A 17,410-nucleotide genomic window follows, 5' to 3' on the forward strand; every position below is an offset into this window, starting at 1 on the left:
GTATATTATACCCAAGGTAAAAAACTTTCTACACACACACACACACACACACACACACACACACACACACACACACACACACACACACACACACACACACACACACACACACACACACACACACACACACACACACACACACACACACACACACACACACACACACACACACACACACACACACACACACACACACACACACACACACACACGCGCGCGCGTATTTATATTTATAAAATTAATATTCAACTGACTAGAACCCGAGAAAGTATAACACAAAAAACTTTAATAAATCACGACTAGTTTCATCGGTGTCCCAACTTCTTCAGGTGAGTAAGAAATAACACAAAACTTATAAAACTAACAAAGTTAAAAAACATGGACTTTCCATCTTAATAAAAAGAAGAAGAATAGTAACAGTCATATTTGAATTGGTGACCACGTGCTATTGTTAGCATGAGTTGAATGTGACAGCTAATTTTAGAGCGCCAGTACTGGATTACTGCGCTATGGGAAGCAGGCAAACTGTAGCTCAGATTGTTGTTCATGTGTGAAGGGTCCAGAACTATTTTTTTGGATTCTACAATTCTTCTTTCAAATCCATCATTGTATATATATAAATTGGTTGTGCGGTCCCAATCAACTTGGTGTTGACGTTCTTCGAGGTTAGAGTTGGTGGAGAAAAGAACATGACTGGAAAGGGCGCTCGCTCGTGTTCTACTGTAGGAGATGTCACGTCTATGTTCCTCAAGACGTAGTGAAATAGATTTATCTGTCTGACCAAAATAAGGTCGACCACAGTCTCACATAACTTTATAAACACCAGGAAAATGCAGTTGGTTGTGTTTTGGTTTTGGTCGACTCAGAAAAGAACGAAGTTTTGGCAGAGTTGTATAGTCGGTTTTTATGTTAAATTTCTTCATAATCCTAGATAGTTTTGGGGTAAGAGAGCTAATAAATGGTAACTGTATGTGAGTGATAGTGTTATATATAAAATGTATAATAGGCGAAGCCGTTTTAGCCATATCTAATTTTTGGAGACTGATTGGGCAGTTCAACTTTTACTGGTAGCCATTCAGAGATAGCCGGCCCAAGGCTATCACTAATTAAGTGGCATGCGGTGAAGAGACGACTAACACAATCTTTTCAAAGTCTGAAATAGTATGGATTCTAGGGCCAATTTTCTTGAGTTTACCAGACGAAAAACACGAATTTCTGGGAGAAAAAATCTGCATGGCCATGTCAGTGATCGACTAACTCAGGAACAGTTCGAAAAAGTTCTTCTAGTCGGCGATCGAACTCACGACATCTTTCTTCTGGAGGTCTAGCGCTAGAGAGTGCAAACACCACTTCCACTGAGTTAAACAGGCTCTTATAAAGAGTGTAATGGAAAGAAGTTCAATATTAGTATTATGATTCAATAAACGTTGCTACTTGTGTACTAGTACTCGTTTTTGTATTGTAAAAATTTAAGATTGGTTTAAATACAAAGGAATGTTACACTACTATTGAAGTAAATTTATTCTGATAAAGCCCTTATAATTTTCTTACAAGGAATAAGTGAGACTGTTTAAGTCGCATCTAACTTTTGGTACTGAGTGGGCAGATTAGTCTACACCAGTAGCATATAAGAGATAGTTAGCCCAAGACTATCACTAATTATAAGCAGCACGCACTGAACAGACGCCAAGCGAGTACCGCCATGTCATGGTCATTAACCCTACCACAATATGTTATTGTCTGAAATGGGTATATGGTCGATTTTCTTGAGTTTACAGGACAAAAAATCAGGGTTTCCAGGATAAAAACACTTGCTTGTGCAAGAGATGTTATGCAATTTTAATTACATAATGTTTAAATGAAAGTATATTTGGAATTTTTTATAATCTGGCATCATAGCTTCCTGTCCTTAAATGCAGGATTGAATAAAATACAAAAGGTTTGTTATATTTTATTATTATGATTGCATGACACCTCCATGGGTTGAAGACTCATTGTGGAAGGCTACTACTACTACATTGTGGAAGGCCACTATCCACCATAACATGGCACAATCTATTTTCTTAATTATTCATCTACCGGTGAGTACAGTATACTTTGATATGCTAATTCCTTCTGTTCTCTATCTGATTTGTTGGTTTTCCAGGATAAAAAATTTGAAGTTAACTGCTCCCATCATGAGATTGGCAAACACACTTTCAATTGAAAAATCATTTTTCTAGGGGAACTTTTTCTAAACTTTTATTCATCCAGTTCCTATGTTAGTTTATTTCTCTCATTGAGTTTTAATCCCACAACGCACGCACGCACGCACGCACGCACGCACGCACGCACGCACGCACGCACGCACGCACGCACGCACACACACACACACACACACACACACACACACACACACACACACACACACACACACACACACACACACACACACACACACACACACACACACACACACACACACACCCTGTGAAATTGAGATTATTTCAGTGTAATATATACTACCTATTAGGATTTACAGCCACGAGATGGTGACAGTCGTTCTCCTATACTCTCCCTCTAAAACCCTTGATTTTTGTTGTGACCTCAGCTATCGCTGAAGAGTTGTTGCTTAGATTTACAGCTGAGGCACTAAGGCTATGAGGCCAGTGTATTGCTGTATATTAAGTATGTTTTTCTTGATAGTTTACTGAGGGATGAAAAACTGCAGATTTTAAGGAGGGAAAAACTCCGCTGCCTCCGTATAAGGCTGGCTATATCTCAATCAGTTGAAAAGCCGAGTGGCATAGCTAGGGAGAGGATGGGAGGGGGTACGCTATGGGATTCACTTTGCGTTTAAGAAATCTTGTCATACTGTCTATAGAACAGCAACTGAGTGACGAAATAGACTTCGACGATTTTGCTAACGGAAAAGCAAGAAAAATAACATTTTAGAATGTTGGAATTAAATTTTTACTTCAAAAATAAACATGGTGTTTTAATTTATTTCCCTGTATATCATTTTCACATTTTGTAGTATTTTTGTTGTATATTGAGAGGGGCAGTAAACTCAGGGACTGCTCCGAGCGCCAAAAGCTCTAGCTACACCATTGGAAAAGCCTTATACATATCTTATACGTTATTCATATCCTAGAACGTAATGGGAACCTATGTGTTTTCAGTCAAAGGTAGAGTTGCCAGATTTTGGAAAACCAAATACGGGACATCGGTCACCCATGTCCCGTATTTGGTTTTCCGTATACGGGACAATTTTGATGATTCCGAAAATATAATAATAATTATTATTATTACGTAACATCTCCAGGGAGCCCAAAGACTCATCAAAGAAGGGTATCTACTCCACAACTCTCCGTCTCCACCACTCCATGAACTGTAACTGCCTTCATCATCTTCACCAACGCCATCTACCGCCAACCACCACTTTCACAGACAATCACAAACATCCATGCCCAAGGCAGGATTGGAACCCACAGCCTTTTGGCTGGAGAGCAGATACGCTAACCACTGGGCCAACCACACCGATTATAGGAAAAAATTTGCTGCTGCAATTATTAGAATTAAAAGAACGATGATGCTTTTCGTTATAACTTTTCTTTTATTGCTACCAATAACTTTTCTTTTATTGCTGCTATTTGGTTTGACAAAATAAGTATCAACACTTTTGGAACTGTAACTCGAAATGCTCAATTTGTGTTTCTGAGTGTTAATGTGCTGTGTAATATCCGATCATCCCCATGTGCAATACTAAACGTTCGTCTATAGATTTTGCATCCAACTTCGTCATTATGTTTCCTTTGGCGATAAAATTCCATTCTTCGAATAATCATCATTAAAAACGCACTTTCGTTTTGTCATTGTTAAGGGCTTAAGGAAAAAACAAAATTTAATTTACCTTTGTATAATTAATAAAGAAAATTAATTTACCTTTAATTATATATTTTATGTATTAACCAAATATCGCATATTCGAAAAAGGCGAGATATTATTAAAGGCGAGATACGGCACAATGACCAAATAAGAACTGTTTGAAAATAAGCAAATGCAATATATATGTACAGAATTATAAATAAATGATTATACTAAATAAAAAGCAACCAATGAAAGGGACCGTCGCCGCCATGCCACCGTCGTAGACTGTAAACACAATTAATTTCCTCGAATTGTCAGTTTTTATGGCTTACAAATCCATTAAAGTTGGATCATTTGAAAAGAATATTGAAAATGATAATTGCTTAACATAATATTTATAAATTTATCTTTTCTGTACTTGCAGGGATTAGGCTGTCCCTACAAGTACAATACGGGACAGCAAAATTCGACATAAAATACGGGACAGTCCCGTATATACGGGACATCTGGCAAGCCTAGTCAAAGGGCATGGGCGATACCGACTGGATTATGGTGGCTTCCACCTGTATTCAAATAGTTAGGGGAAATGAACTCTGCCTACTCCATTTGTGAATAAAAGATGTAGTAGGATTTATTTATGCATTGATATAGAGTATTCTTCTCGTTTCGACGAAAATCGGACTCAGGCTTTTTCCTATCAAAGGAATTATGTTAACACATCAACCTTTCCAATGTGCTACGGAGGCGCTTATGTCTCATCGTGAAATCTAATTCAGTAATATTTTCAGTGTGATTGCTTACACATCTCTACAAACAGTTTTCTAAATTTAGCATAATTGGTAATTCATAATGATAATCACAATAAGCACGATAATCCGCGTGGTTTTCATCCACTAGGGGAAACTTTTAGTTACGTAATGTGCATGCGCTTCAGTAAACAAACGCAAGGATGGGTGTTTTTTAGTGAAGGGTTTCCCGTGAGTATTTCATTCATTTTTCGCTTTTGGTTGGGATCACAACAAAAGTTTTTGCCATATTTTATTTAGCGATATAGCGATATATTAGGCAAAATATTTAAAGACAAAATTGTTATATATTTTTTCTTTCTGGTCTTTGACTACCTGTGTGAGCTCTTGTTCGTAGTAGTAATTTTTCCCGTGTAAATTTATTTATGCATTTGTAAATAATAATTCTCATGTTACCTAATATTCGTTTAGAGATGCTCTGTTAATTTCTACGAATTTATTATTCTGCACGTTCTACTGATATTTAAAATTCCTAATGGGCGCTTTTTTTCAAAGCTGTAGTTCAGAAAGATAATACAACAATTCCAATAATTAAAATGTGTAGCATGCATTTTAGTTCGGATGTTATCTATCATCAATGTAAGAAGTGTGCACACACTTTTGGAAAACCTAATCTTTCATCATATTGGTTTTTAAAGCAAGTGTAAGGACAGTTGCATGTATGGAACGAAATAATTTCTGAGAACTTTCCAGCGACTTGAACTATGTTTTCTAAAGCCATAGAATGATGCACTAATGCAATGTCAATTTCAATTTAATTATCTTCATCAACAGAATAGCTTGAGAGAGGCTAAAGGGTCATCATTGTAGGATGCTCACACTATTATTCACATATTATTTACCTTAAACAAACACACTGACGGATCACTAAAACCATCTCTGGTAGTCCATTTCCCTCATTCACCACCTTTAGAAGGTGGTGAATGAGGGAAACCAAACAAAAAATTTAGTTTCTTCTCTGCTAGCTCATTATTATTCAACTTCCAATCATAACACCTTTTCCGTTCATCATACTGAGAAATTTCATCTGTACCAATACTATAGAATTCCTTTTGCAACTGTTATATTTCTGTGGTATCCCTTCTCCTTTATCTTAACGAATATTACCCAACATCTTCAGTTCGTCCTCTTGGAAAGCATTCTTTGGCAGTTGTCTGAATCTTTTTCACCATTTTTTCATCCCAATCTATAGTCTTTTCATAGTTCAGATGTACGAAGCAGAGTGTCTTGTAAAGAGGATAATGACTTTTCTGTCCATGCTTGTCAGTGTATTTTTCAACATCCATGGTATTTGTTCTGTTGTTCTCTCTTTTGCAATATCCTGTATTTTCCATACCCTGTCTGCTGTAACACCTACAACCCATCAGTTCCTTGCATTACAACTTCATTATTATAATGTTTGTGATCTAGTCTAAAGAGCATAACTTTATATTTTTGTCACATCAGACTGGCAACAGTTATCCTTTAGCCACAATGTCAGTGTAATCTAGTCATCCTGTAGCATCTCTACATTGCTTTTATTTAGTGCAGTGTTTCCCATACTTTCAGCACCTATGTACCCCTTTTAATATTTCAGTAACTTTAGCTTAACCCCCCTCCCCCAACCAAATGTGATATGGAAGAAGAGTTATAATAGTATTTCATTTGACTCATAATTATGAAGATACCTTTTTTAACATTTGCATTATAATGCAAATGTTAAAATGTTAAAATGCTTAAGTGGATGTGCTGTGTGACCAGAAAGGATCATCTGAGAAATGACTGTCAGGGGAATGGTGAAAGTTATTACCAACGTAGGAGCAAAGATACAGGAGGCAAGGTTGAGATGGTTTGGTCATGTGATGAGGAGGGAGGAAGTGCAGACGGCCAAAGAAGAGATGGAGGGAGATGGTGGAGGATGACTTGAGGATGAAGAACTTGGATGTAGCTGCAGCCCAAGACAGGAAGTTGTGGAGGAGACTCACCACGAATAGCGACCCTACTTAAGTGGGAAAAGTTGCAGAAGAAGAAGCGAGCGTTCATGGGGCCGGTTTGCCTGCTTGAGGGATGAAAAACCTTGCTGTCCATGCCCAAGCCTGGCTAACTTGGCTATGGCTGAGAAAGATCCTTGAGCTCCTCACGTTGTTGGCAGGAATTGAATCTAGGAGACTCCTTCCCCAGGCATATGGTTGCGAAGCACATAGCCACTAGGCTAACCACATGGACATAAAAAATTTTAGCAGCAAACAAAACAAAAGCATACCACACTTTGGGAAATGCTGATTTAGTGTTACTCTCCTCATATCATCAACAAACAATTTGATATTAGCTTTCAGATATTGCTAGTATCATTAATGTACATGTTAAACAGTAATGAACTATACAACTTTGTAGCATAGCACTGGTCATCTGTCTGCTCTTTGATTCTGAACCACTATGTTGATGTTGGTATTCATCTCCAGTTTGCTTATAGGTAACTCCTTTATAAATTCTTATCAGCTGAAGGTGAGTTAGTTGATCTCATACAGAGGTGGTGGTGGAGTCTTCCCCCCTTTTCCTACAAAAAATAGGCAAGCTAGTCTGAAGAACACATGCAATTAACAGACATAATACACTAGCCTCATATATGGCCTTTAGTTGCTTTGGCATAACTTCAAACAGCTTAACAGATTACCATGTAGTATCCTGTCAGATGAAGTGTAAACTCTTAAAGCATCATAATGTAGTCTCTTTTTTTATTTATCCAATTCCACTGTCACTATTATAGACGTAGAGCAAATTGCTAAGTAAGACTTTCTTTTTTTTGTAAAATCATACTATTCCCACTCCTATTAAAGTATCATATGACTGAATTTTGGCTATCATCATTATGTCAAAATCCTTAACCACCACTTTCCTGAAATACTAATACTTGCTAATTTGCCATTTCACTTATGGATCCACCCTTAATATAATGGCTCTTTAAGTCTAGTCAAAAGTAGTGACACTACCTTTGACCAAACTTAGTGCTTAGTTAAATGTAGTGCCAATTCTTATAACACATGAACTGATATTCTAACTTATCCCATGGCTGTTATTGGTATTCATTTTGTAGCATCCTGAGTACTTCCAGTTCATCTTCCTCATTTCTAAGCTCAATCCTTGTCATCAGTTGCTACATTAACATCCATTATACTCTTCAAAATGGTCATTCAGTAATTCATCTGTGTCTTCCAGTTTGTTAATTTCATACTATCTGTATTTTAAAGACGATATTTTTCTATAATCATTCTACCTTTCACATATCACATAGAAAAAGAGACTGTCTTTGGGATTTCCTTTTGCCTTTTCAGCTTTAGCCTCGAAATCTAATTTTGTCTTCCTTACAAACCATTCCCTGTACTTTGTGCCTTATACATTTGTACATTTTCTTCTTGTGTAGTTCCTCCTTAATGATTGCATTCTTCCATTTAACTTCCATCTGATTAACCTTCCTAACCCTGCATTTAAAGTCTGATACTGTTTCCCTCAAATATCCCATGCACTGTGAATATCCTTTCATTGCAACTTCATATGCCATTGCATTTTATTATTATTATTATTGCACAGCCACCTCCATGGAGTCCTGAGACTCATCGTGGGAGACCCAGACTATTAACACAATGTCTATTGCACCTCTCCTTGAAATCATTACCAGACAAAACACTCACAACTGCAGGCAACCCATTCCATTGTTGATTCCAATCCATTCATTCACCCAAGTGGTGAATGAATGGATTGGGTAAAAGAGTGGTTAGCAAGGGCATCAGAACTAGATTTTTCTAGTCGTGATGCTCTTGATAACCATACTCTTACCCAACTTTCAGGGATGACCTCTTGTTCTGCCCAAGTGCTGAAAATTTTCTCTGCATCAATCTTATAAAATCCTTTAAGTATCATTCCCCCACCTTTTTTTTTTTTTTTGCTATCAACCAACTTTTGCACTCCATAAACCTTAAATCCATCTTCAAAGGAAGCATTCCACAGACTACTCACCATCTTGGTCACTTGCCTCTGGATCCTCTCCATCACTTCCTCATCCCTAAGAAACCTAGGTGACAGACTTGAACACAGTAATCCAGATATGGTCATATTAAGACTGTGTAAAGAGTATTGATAACTCCCTTATCTCTGTTTGTTAGTGTGTTCTTCAATAACCAAGTAATCCTGTGAGCTACCCTGGCTACTTTAGCAATATGCTCTTTAAATTTCAACTCTCTATCTACTCCAAAATCCCTGACTTCATCAATTTCCTGTATTACAGTTCCCTCACTGTGGTACATAGCTTGTAATCTTTGTATCCCAAAATGTTTAACTTGAGACTTTTCTACATTAAGTTGACATATTTGCAAAATGACAACATTGCAAAAGCCAGCAGTATCATCCTGTAGTCATTCCCTTTATCCAACTCATCTGACTCTCCTCATAGAGCATTATATTCTTATCCACCTATTCCTGAATTCTCTTTTTTTATCAATTTTTTCTAGTACTTTTACTATGACTCCCGAGATACTGATTGCTTCCACAAACTTAGATCCTCCTTTATGCAAAGCAATTATTTTTCCCTTCTTCCACTCTCTTGGTGGAACTTTGTCAGAGCTGAGACTTAAATTAAACAGCCTAGTCAAAGGCATCACCAGTTCCCCTGCACCTTCTCTTAAAACACAAGCCAATATCCCATCCAATCCCACTGATGTATTTGCATTCATATTCTGCAATATCTTAAGTACTTCCAGTTCATCAACCTCTCTTCTCACATCAGTCCCAACAATATATTCACCTGAATAATGTACCATTGCAAAATGGTCATTCAGTAACTGAACAATTTTGTCTGCCTCTGTTACCTCTCTACCATATGCACTCTTTAAAGTTATTTTTCCATAGTCATTCCTCTTCCTACTTGCCACATAACAAAAACTCTTTGGGATTTCCTTTTGCCTGCTCAGCTATCTTCATCTCATAATATGATTGTGTCTTCCTTATCATGCTAGTTACCTTTCTCCTGATCTTTGTACCGTTCATTAGTTAGCTAGTCACCTTTCTACTTGTATACCCTCCATGACATCTTTTTTTTTGCAGCTCTTGCTTAATGATATTGCTCATCTATCTGACTCCTTCCTAATTTACCCTTCTGATCTTGAATGTACAGTGTGATATTGCTTCCTCCAGACCCCCCCCCCTCAGCTATCTCATGCACTATGAACATTCTTCCTCTGCAGATCTTTATGCCATGGTACTGCTTTCTAGTAGCAAGGCTTATACATTGGTCATACATAACTGGTAATTAGTTTACAGAATTAACAACGCATGTAAAGTATATTAATTAAAGGTAACTTTAATAAATAACTTCTATATTTCGGCAACGTCACGTTGCCATCTTCAGGAGCATAAAGATATGGTATGTGCACGCAGGCACTAACAAAAGCAAATGAGGAAGAAAGCAAGAAACTAATATTGTTCCTAAAGTCCTAATGGTGCCCTCTGGTGGGCTAATTTGGTTGACTTGGCAGTTGGGCTGAAGTTCTCAAAATGTAAGTCACCCAAATTTGTTGAGGTTAGGAACGTTTTTTAGAGCTGCTGAAGTAGGTAGGACTTTAGGAACAATATTAGTTTCTTGCTTTCTTCCTCATTTGCTTTTGTTAGTGCCTGCGTGCACATACCATATCTTTATGTTCCTGAAGATGGCAACGTGACGTTGCTGAAATATAGAAGTTATTTATTAAAGTTACCTTTAATTAATATACTTTACATGCGTTGTTAATTCCGTAAACTAATTACCAGTTAGGTACTGCTTTCAGCTGCCTCCTAAGTGTATGATAATCACTTATCTTATAGTTCCACATATACTCTTCTTAACTGGAATTTCCACTTTTTGCTACTTCCAAAGTCAAGACCACATGATCACTTTTCTCAATTGGAGGCAATGTAGCCCTCTTGATTATGGACAGGTCTTCTGATCCTGTAACGAGATCCAGCACTCTCATACCCCAATGTCACTCAGCAGCATTCTGCTTCAACTAATTATCTGTAAGTAAGTGTATAATTTCCATTTCCTTCCTGCCACATGATCTTTCCTCTTTCCAATCTATGCCTCTGAGGTTGAAGTCTCCCATGATAAATTATATGACTGGCACTCGTACTAATCTGATTATGCATGTCTTCCACATCATCCATGGTGTCCCCTGGCCTATAGCAGCACCCAATTTTACATTTTGTCCTATTGGCCTCAATCTCACACCATATTGACTCAAAAGAACCATCTTCCTGACTAACTCCTACCCTAATTGACTGCAATTTATTTACTCTCATCAGAAGCACCCCACCCCCATCCTGTCTACTCTATCTTCCCTGAAAATACTAAATCCATCGCATTCTATCCCTGTAACTGCATCATCTGCTGTGAGCCAAGTCTTTCTAATGCCTATAACTTTTAGTGACTAACCAATACTTAAAACTCCCTCTTATTCCTGATACTTCTAGCATTAGTATTATTGAAACTGTGGCATCCTCTTAGTCCCACAACAACCTTTATTCTGAATTAACACCATCTCATTTGATATATTGTTGCCTGAGAGACTAGATTCTACATTTTTTGTTCAGTCTCACACTCATTTGCTTCATGGGTACTTTCACACACATTCCTCTGCATCTGATCTAATTTCTTTAGTTTTCCTGACTTTGTGTTTCCACATTCTCAGTGAACAAAGCTCTCTCTCCGAACATCTTACTCCAACTCCATTAAGTGCAGTCCATTAGCAATATACAAATTGCCCCAAACTTTCCCCACTATGGTGATTGTGAAAAATTGTCCTAAGTTTATTGCAGTCATGAGTTCAGTGCTCCCCATATGCTCCTCCTTGACTGAAAATTCTACATTCTTTACTACCTCCCAGGTCAACATTACATAATTACTCCATACTTTCAGGAGTGAAATGACCCCTTTGGATTTTAAACAATAAATTACATGATAATTAAAGTAAATAACTTTAATGAAATGAAATTTAAGGGAATGTTATCTCATTCCCTTAAATCCCTAAGAGGTATATGTTTGAAATACTATGAGTTTTATGGTTGATTTTTTGAACTGTGGGATTAAAAAAAAAAAAAACCCAGGTTGTCCAAGAAGAATTACCCGAGCATGTATATACTTACATGGTACAGGCAAGTATATTTTCTGCTAGCTGTAGAAAATTAAATTGCCTGCATCAAAGATTGTAATTCAGGAACCTGTTGAAGAAAGGCCTGGAAAAAGTTCCTCTAGTTGATGACTAGAACCAAATCTATAATAGTCTTTGTTCGAGTGGTCTAGCATTATGGAAGTAAATGCCATTTCCAGAGGGTTACACAGGCCACTCCTTAAAAATGAAGAGAGTATTTTTATTTCCTTTCTCAAAATTGCAACAGTCCGGCTTTGAAGGTGTATAGGCTGGTCTGCTGCTGCTGTTTTATTGGAATACTGCTTTTATGGATAAGGTGTAGTGCTGTGTGTGTGTGTGTGTGTAGAAATATCTTCTAAGCTATCACGATCAGTGATACTTTGAGGCATTTCTCTCTTTTCCATCATTATCTCTCTTATCTGGATAGCTTAAGTACAGAATATGAATTATTTATATGAAAACACAAGGCAAAGGTAATATTTATTTGAGTATAAGGCCATATATTAGTGGCAAAAACAGTTATAAGGTAGAATGCAAATAATGGATTTATTAGAAATAGATTGAGCTTCCATGTGATGTTATATTTCCAGTAATGCTATGTTATAACTGAAGAAAAGGTTAATCATAATTGTGAAGAAGAAGAAAAGAAAAAAAAAAAAAATATATATATATGGATGTATATGTATAATTTTATAATGTCATACTCTACAGATCACCTGATAGATACAGCATCTTGTTAGTTTCTTGAGACCGTATGACTTCATGAAATACCATTCTTGGTTTTAATAGCAAGTATATATATATATATATATAAATAAATAAATAAAAAAACAAAAAAACTTCATGTTATTCTAATCAGACTTTCCCATATTTTTGATGATAGGCAGTCATTTTGATTTAACTTTGGGCTGTGAAGCAAGACTTCAGGCACTCTTCTTAAATAAACATTCAAATTTGTATTGACAGTGATGTAATAGGTATGTTTCAGACCAAAGCAATTTGTGGTCTGTGTCTATTCCGTGTAGAGCCAATCCAGATTTATCGGATTTCCTGTGGTAAATATAAGATTGATGTTCTTGTATTCTCTTTTCTATTGAGCATCCAGTTTGTCCGAAGTAGGATAGATGGCAGTCACAAAAAACTTGGTATACACCCAGGAAAGGCATCGGAGAACGTTTATCTTTTGAATAGGGAAAATAAGTTGAGAGTTTGTTCATAGGTGTAAAAGTAGCCACTAAATCATATTTCTTCAGAATTCGGGAAATTGGTTATAAAACAGCTGAAATGTATGGGTTTGGAACTCAACATACTGTTTCCTTGTTGTATAGGTTAGGTTAGGTTTGTAGGCATCAAACAGATGTTGCATAGTCATTTCTGAGAAGCCATTTAATTTCATATATTGTTTGATATTTGAGAATTCTTCCTGTATCTGTTGGGTTATCTGTAGAGTATAACATTATATATATATATTTGTTATGATTAACCTTTTCATCAGTTATAACATTACTGGAATTTGATTATTAAATACTTAAGGAATTGACAGCATATACTAGAATATAAATTAAATCAAACTCTAATATATACTCCCAGTATTTCAGCAAAGCCACGTTGCCATCTTCATGGGAACTTAAGATAAAGACACGTGCATGCAAGACACGTTTCCTCATTTGCTGTGTGTAGTGCTTGCATGCGCGTGTCTTTATCTTAAGTTCCCATGAAGATGGCAACGTGACGTTGCCGAAATATTGGAAGTATTTATTAAAGTTTGACTTAATTTATATTCTAGTATACACTGTCAATTCCTTAGGTATTTAATAATCATGTTTAACCAGCGCATAAGCCTTTCTACAAGAAAGAAACATTACTGGAAATATAACATCACATGGTTCATTCTATTTCAAATAAATCCATTGTTTGCATTCTACCTTGTATCAACTGTTTTTGCCAAAGAAGATGGTCTATAGTATTATTTTAATCACTAATATAGCCTACTTTTGTTTAGGAGTGCCTCTTTTTTTGATCGGCTCTTTACCCAAATCTTAGAGCATTACTTGAAGTGTCATAAAACTAATATAGGAGAAAAATTGGACATACCTTTTTGGATGTTGTTTTCTGTCTCCTTATCCTGGCGATGTGACTTCATCTGCTGTTAAGCAGTTAAAGGAAGGGGATTTTTTTGGGTAAAGTTGGGGGTAAAGTAATGTGGGGGAATTATTTGAAAAAACCCAGGTTTTTTATATGTACGCGGGCTGTTCAATAAGTAATAAGACTAATTTTACTGCGGCGAAACCACTCATCATAATATTAATTTCTGTGGAATAAAGAAATGTTGCTGTCTGTATTAACAAAAGAGGTTGATATGGGTATATGGCGTATATGGGCTGATGTGCCAGAGTGTCACGTGACTAAACGCAAGCTTGTTTCACCGCGCCTATGAGACGCGACCAGTCTTCAAAATGGAAGCATCCTTGGAACAGCGTATGCGATTAAATTTTGTGTGGGTTTGCAAAAATCGGCATTGGACACTTTTAACATGATATGCGAATCTTTCCACGATGAAGCAATGTCGAGGGCAAGTGTTTTTCGCTGGCATAAAACTTTTAAGGAAGGAAGGCAAAATGTGCAAGATCTTGAACGTGAGGGAAGACCTTCAACGTCCATCACAGAGACAATGATCAACACAGCAGCGATTATCATTAAGCACGTCAAAAGGAAGCGTCCATTGCTGAAGAATAGCTTCTTATTGCACCACGATAATGCAAGGCCACATATTGCTGGTTGTGTAGTGGACGCTTTGCAGAAGAACAACACAGATATCATACGACACCCTCCATACAGTCCTGATCTCGCACAGTGCAATTTCTGGCTGTTTCCTCAGCTCAAGAAACCACTAAGAGGCCACCATTTCAAAAGCAACAAAGCATGTGTAAAAGCTGCAGAGGCAGTTTTGAAAGAACTCTAAAAAAAAAACGGACTTTCACATGTGTTTAAGAAGTGGACGCAACGTTGGGACAAATGCATCGTGCCTCACGGTAGTTACGTCGAAAAAGACCATGTAAATGATGACGATTAAAGGTAATCTGTTTTCTGTATAAATATAGTCTTATTACTTATTGAACAGCCTACGTATATTATTATTAAGGATGGGTAGAGAGCATTTGGGAGGGGTGTGTGTGAGAGATCTGAAGATAGAAATTATTTTTGTGGGGGAGGAGTAGAGGAGGGATTTAAGGGAAGAAGTCAGGGGTGGAAATAATGGGATGTGAGCCATTTCAACAGGCGTCGTCTTCAGAACTCATGGGGGGAAATGGAGGTTATGTCATGTTGGCTAGGTGTTTCTGTCTTTGGTGTACTTGTGTTGTCTCCTCTTATGGTCTATAGGTTTTAGACCGAAACATATGGCCTTATAATAAAATAAATATTACCTTTGAATAGGGGAAATAAGTTGAGAGTTTATTCATAGGTGTAAAAGTAGCCACTAAATCATTGCAATTTGATTTGAAATTGCACTTTTGATTTGCCCTTTTGTCTTAAGTTATGGAAGATACTCTGCATTAGCTATTGTGTAAAGCTTTTTCATCTATTTGTTTCATTTTAGGATTTGTTTTGTGTAGTTTTACTTTCTGTTGAATCTGAATGAGTTGGTAACTACATCATGTGAGAGTAATTGTGGGTCCAAAGAGATGTTGAAATGCATGTACACAAATACTAGAAATAAAGGGAAGGAGTTTTTGTCACTGGCCAACTTGACCTGGCCAAAAATTATTGGCATCACTGAGACTTAGTTGACAGAAGATGTTTAGTTAAACAGTATTGTATTTTCAGGGAGGATAGAACGAATAGAATAGGAGAGAAGCATTACTGATGGCAGCTAGTCAAAGTAGTAGTTAAGGAAGTAGCCTCACATGTCCATTTGGGACGTGAGGCTATCTGTATCAGATAGAAATCAGCAGCACAAAATATATTTTTGCTTGCTACTATAGGCTGAGGTGGAGAGGATGCACAGAAAGATATGCATGCCATTCATTGGGAGATCAGCATGACTGCAAATGAAGCAATTAATAACATGGAGGACTTCAACTGTAAGGACATAGATTAGCAGAGGAAAGAGCATGTGGAAAGATATGAATGGAATTGGAGATAATTATCTGATGGTAGAGACTCGGGGATTTGAGAACACTGGGTCTCTGGTAAATAGCATCACAATATATCCACATCAAAGTAGTTATTTTGCTTCCGATTGCATGGTACACTCATGTTCATAAAAACCATATCACCTTACATAAATATAGTTTTTAATAGTTAAATGATTATTTTCATTGGTTTTTCATTAGATATTTCATTGCATTGCATCTGTCATTTCCACAGGTTTTTGTATAATGTAATAGTTGCTGCTTTGCATCAGAAATTTTTATGCTATAAATAGACAGCAAGAGCCAGTTTTCGCATTGCTGAGATTGCTAAGGTTAGTTACATGCAGTTAACACCTCACAGAAAAAGTGTGATTCAAGCTTTTAATAGAGAAGGCTATTCTTCTCGTACAATAGATAAAAGGGTGTTTTTTAGTCAATTTACTGTTGTATGGCTGCTGTCAAAAGTGAGAGAAACCAGATCTACTGAAAGGAAGAAGGGGGAGGAAGAAAGTTACTGTCTACACCATGCCAAGATTTAGTTTTAAAGTGTATCTGCTTCCAAAATCACCATGCGTCATCCAGAGAACTGAAATGGAACTGTGAAGAACAAATGGAAGTTGTGGCATGCTCTGTAACTGTCAGGAGAAGACTCATTCAACAGGGACTGATAGACAGATGTTTTAAAAAAGAAGCCCTTGTTAACCAAAACAATGATATTGGCTCAGTTAAATTGTGCAAAGAGCATGCCAATGGATCCCTGATCAGTGAAAAATGAGTCATATTTTTTTTTCTGGCATGAAACTGCAGACAGACAGTTTGAAGACGATCAGGGGGAAAAATTCAACCCTGACTCAACCAGTCAGATGATTTGTGACTGCATGTTGTATCATGGTGTTGGTTACTTGTAGGTTAATAAGTGGCTTGATTAACACTCGATTCAGTGACTACCATGACCAGGAAACAGTCTCAACCGTATTGAGAATTTGTGGTACCAAATGGAGTCTGAAATATACACAAGAAGTCAAAAACACTTTGGGAGCTCCAAGAAGTTATAAGAGTATAGAACCATGAATTTACAGTTGTATCTATCAGGAAATTGATTTTGTCAATGCCCTGCTGATGTAAAACTGTAATAAAGGCAAGAGGAGGACCCAAGAAGTGCTGAACAGCAAAAAGTGAATTTTTAGCTTTGATAGTTGAACTAAATTTCAGTACCAGTCGGATGAATAATTAGCTTTGAATGTTAGTAAAAGTGTGTAATTGAACTAAATTTTAGTACCAGTATTTGTTTTTCCAGTGAAAATATCACTATCCACTCCATTTTGAAGTACAGTATTTGCAAATTTCTCAAGTTTGTTGTCATTTTCTAATTATGTCACATCTTGTACTAAAAAGAGCCAAATATTAATCAAAAATAAAAATGTTATATTACTTTCTTCATTATTTATATAAGTATCATTATAAGTAT

General features: G+C 36.8%; 1 protein-coding gene across 3 annotated transcripts in view; it reads left to right on the forward strand.

The window, feature by feature from the left end:
- LOC150103728 (rab GTPase-activating protein 1-like) overlaps positions 1 to 17,410 on the forward strand; it is a 473,281-nt gene that overhangs the window by 16,701 nt on the left and 439,170 nt on the right. The window contains exon 1 of one of the 3 annotated variants that reach the window (XM_090397131.1): positions 4,793 to 4,826. The exons of the other annotated variants lie outside the window; for them this stretch is intronic. The gene's annotated coding sequence lies outside the window, so the exon portion shown is untranslated. Of the gene's footprint in view, positions 1 to 4,792; positions 4,827 to 17,410 lie in introns of those variants that run through there. 3 annotated transcript variants of the gene reach the window in all.

The sequence above is a fragment of the Typopeltis vanoorti genome, chromosome 8 (assembly GCF_054136105.1).
Source record: "Typopeltis vanoorti isolate ZY-2024b chromosome 8, IOZ_Tvanoo_1.0, whole genome shotgun sequence".
NCBI lineage: Eukaryota > Metazoa > Arthropoda > Arachnida > Uropygi > Thelyphonidae > Typopeltis > Typopeltis vanoorti.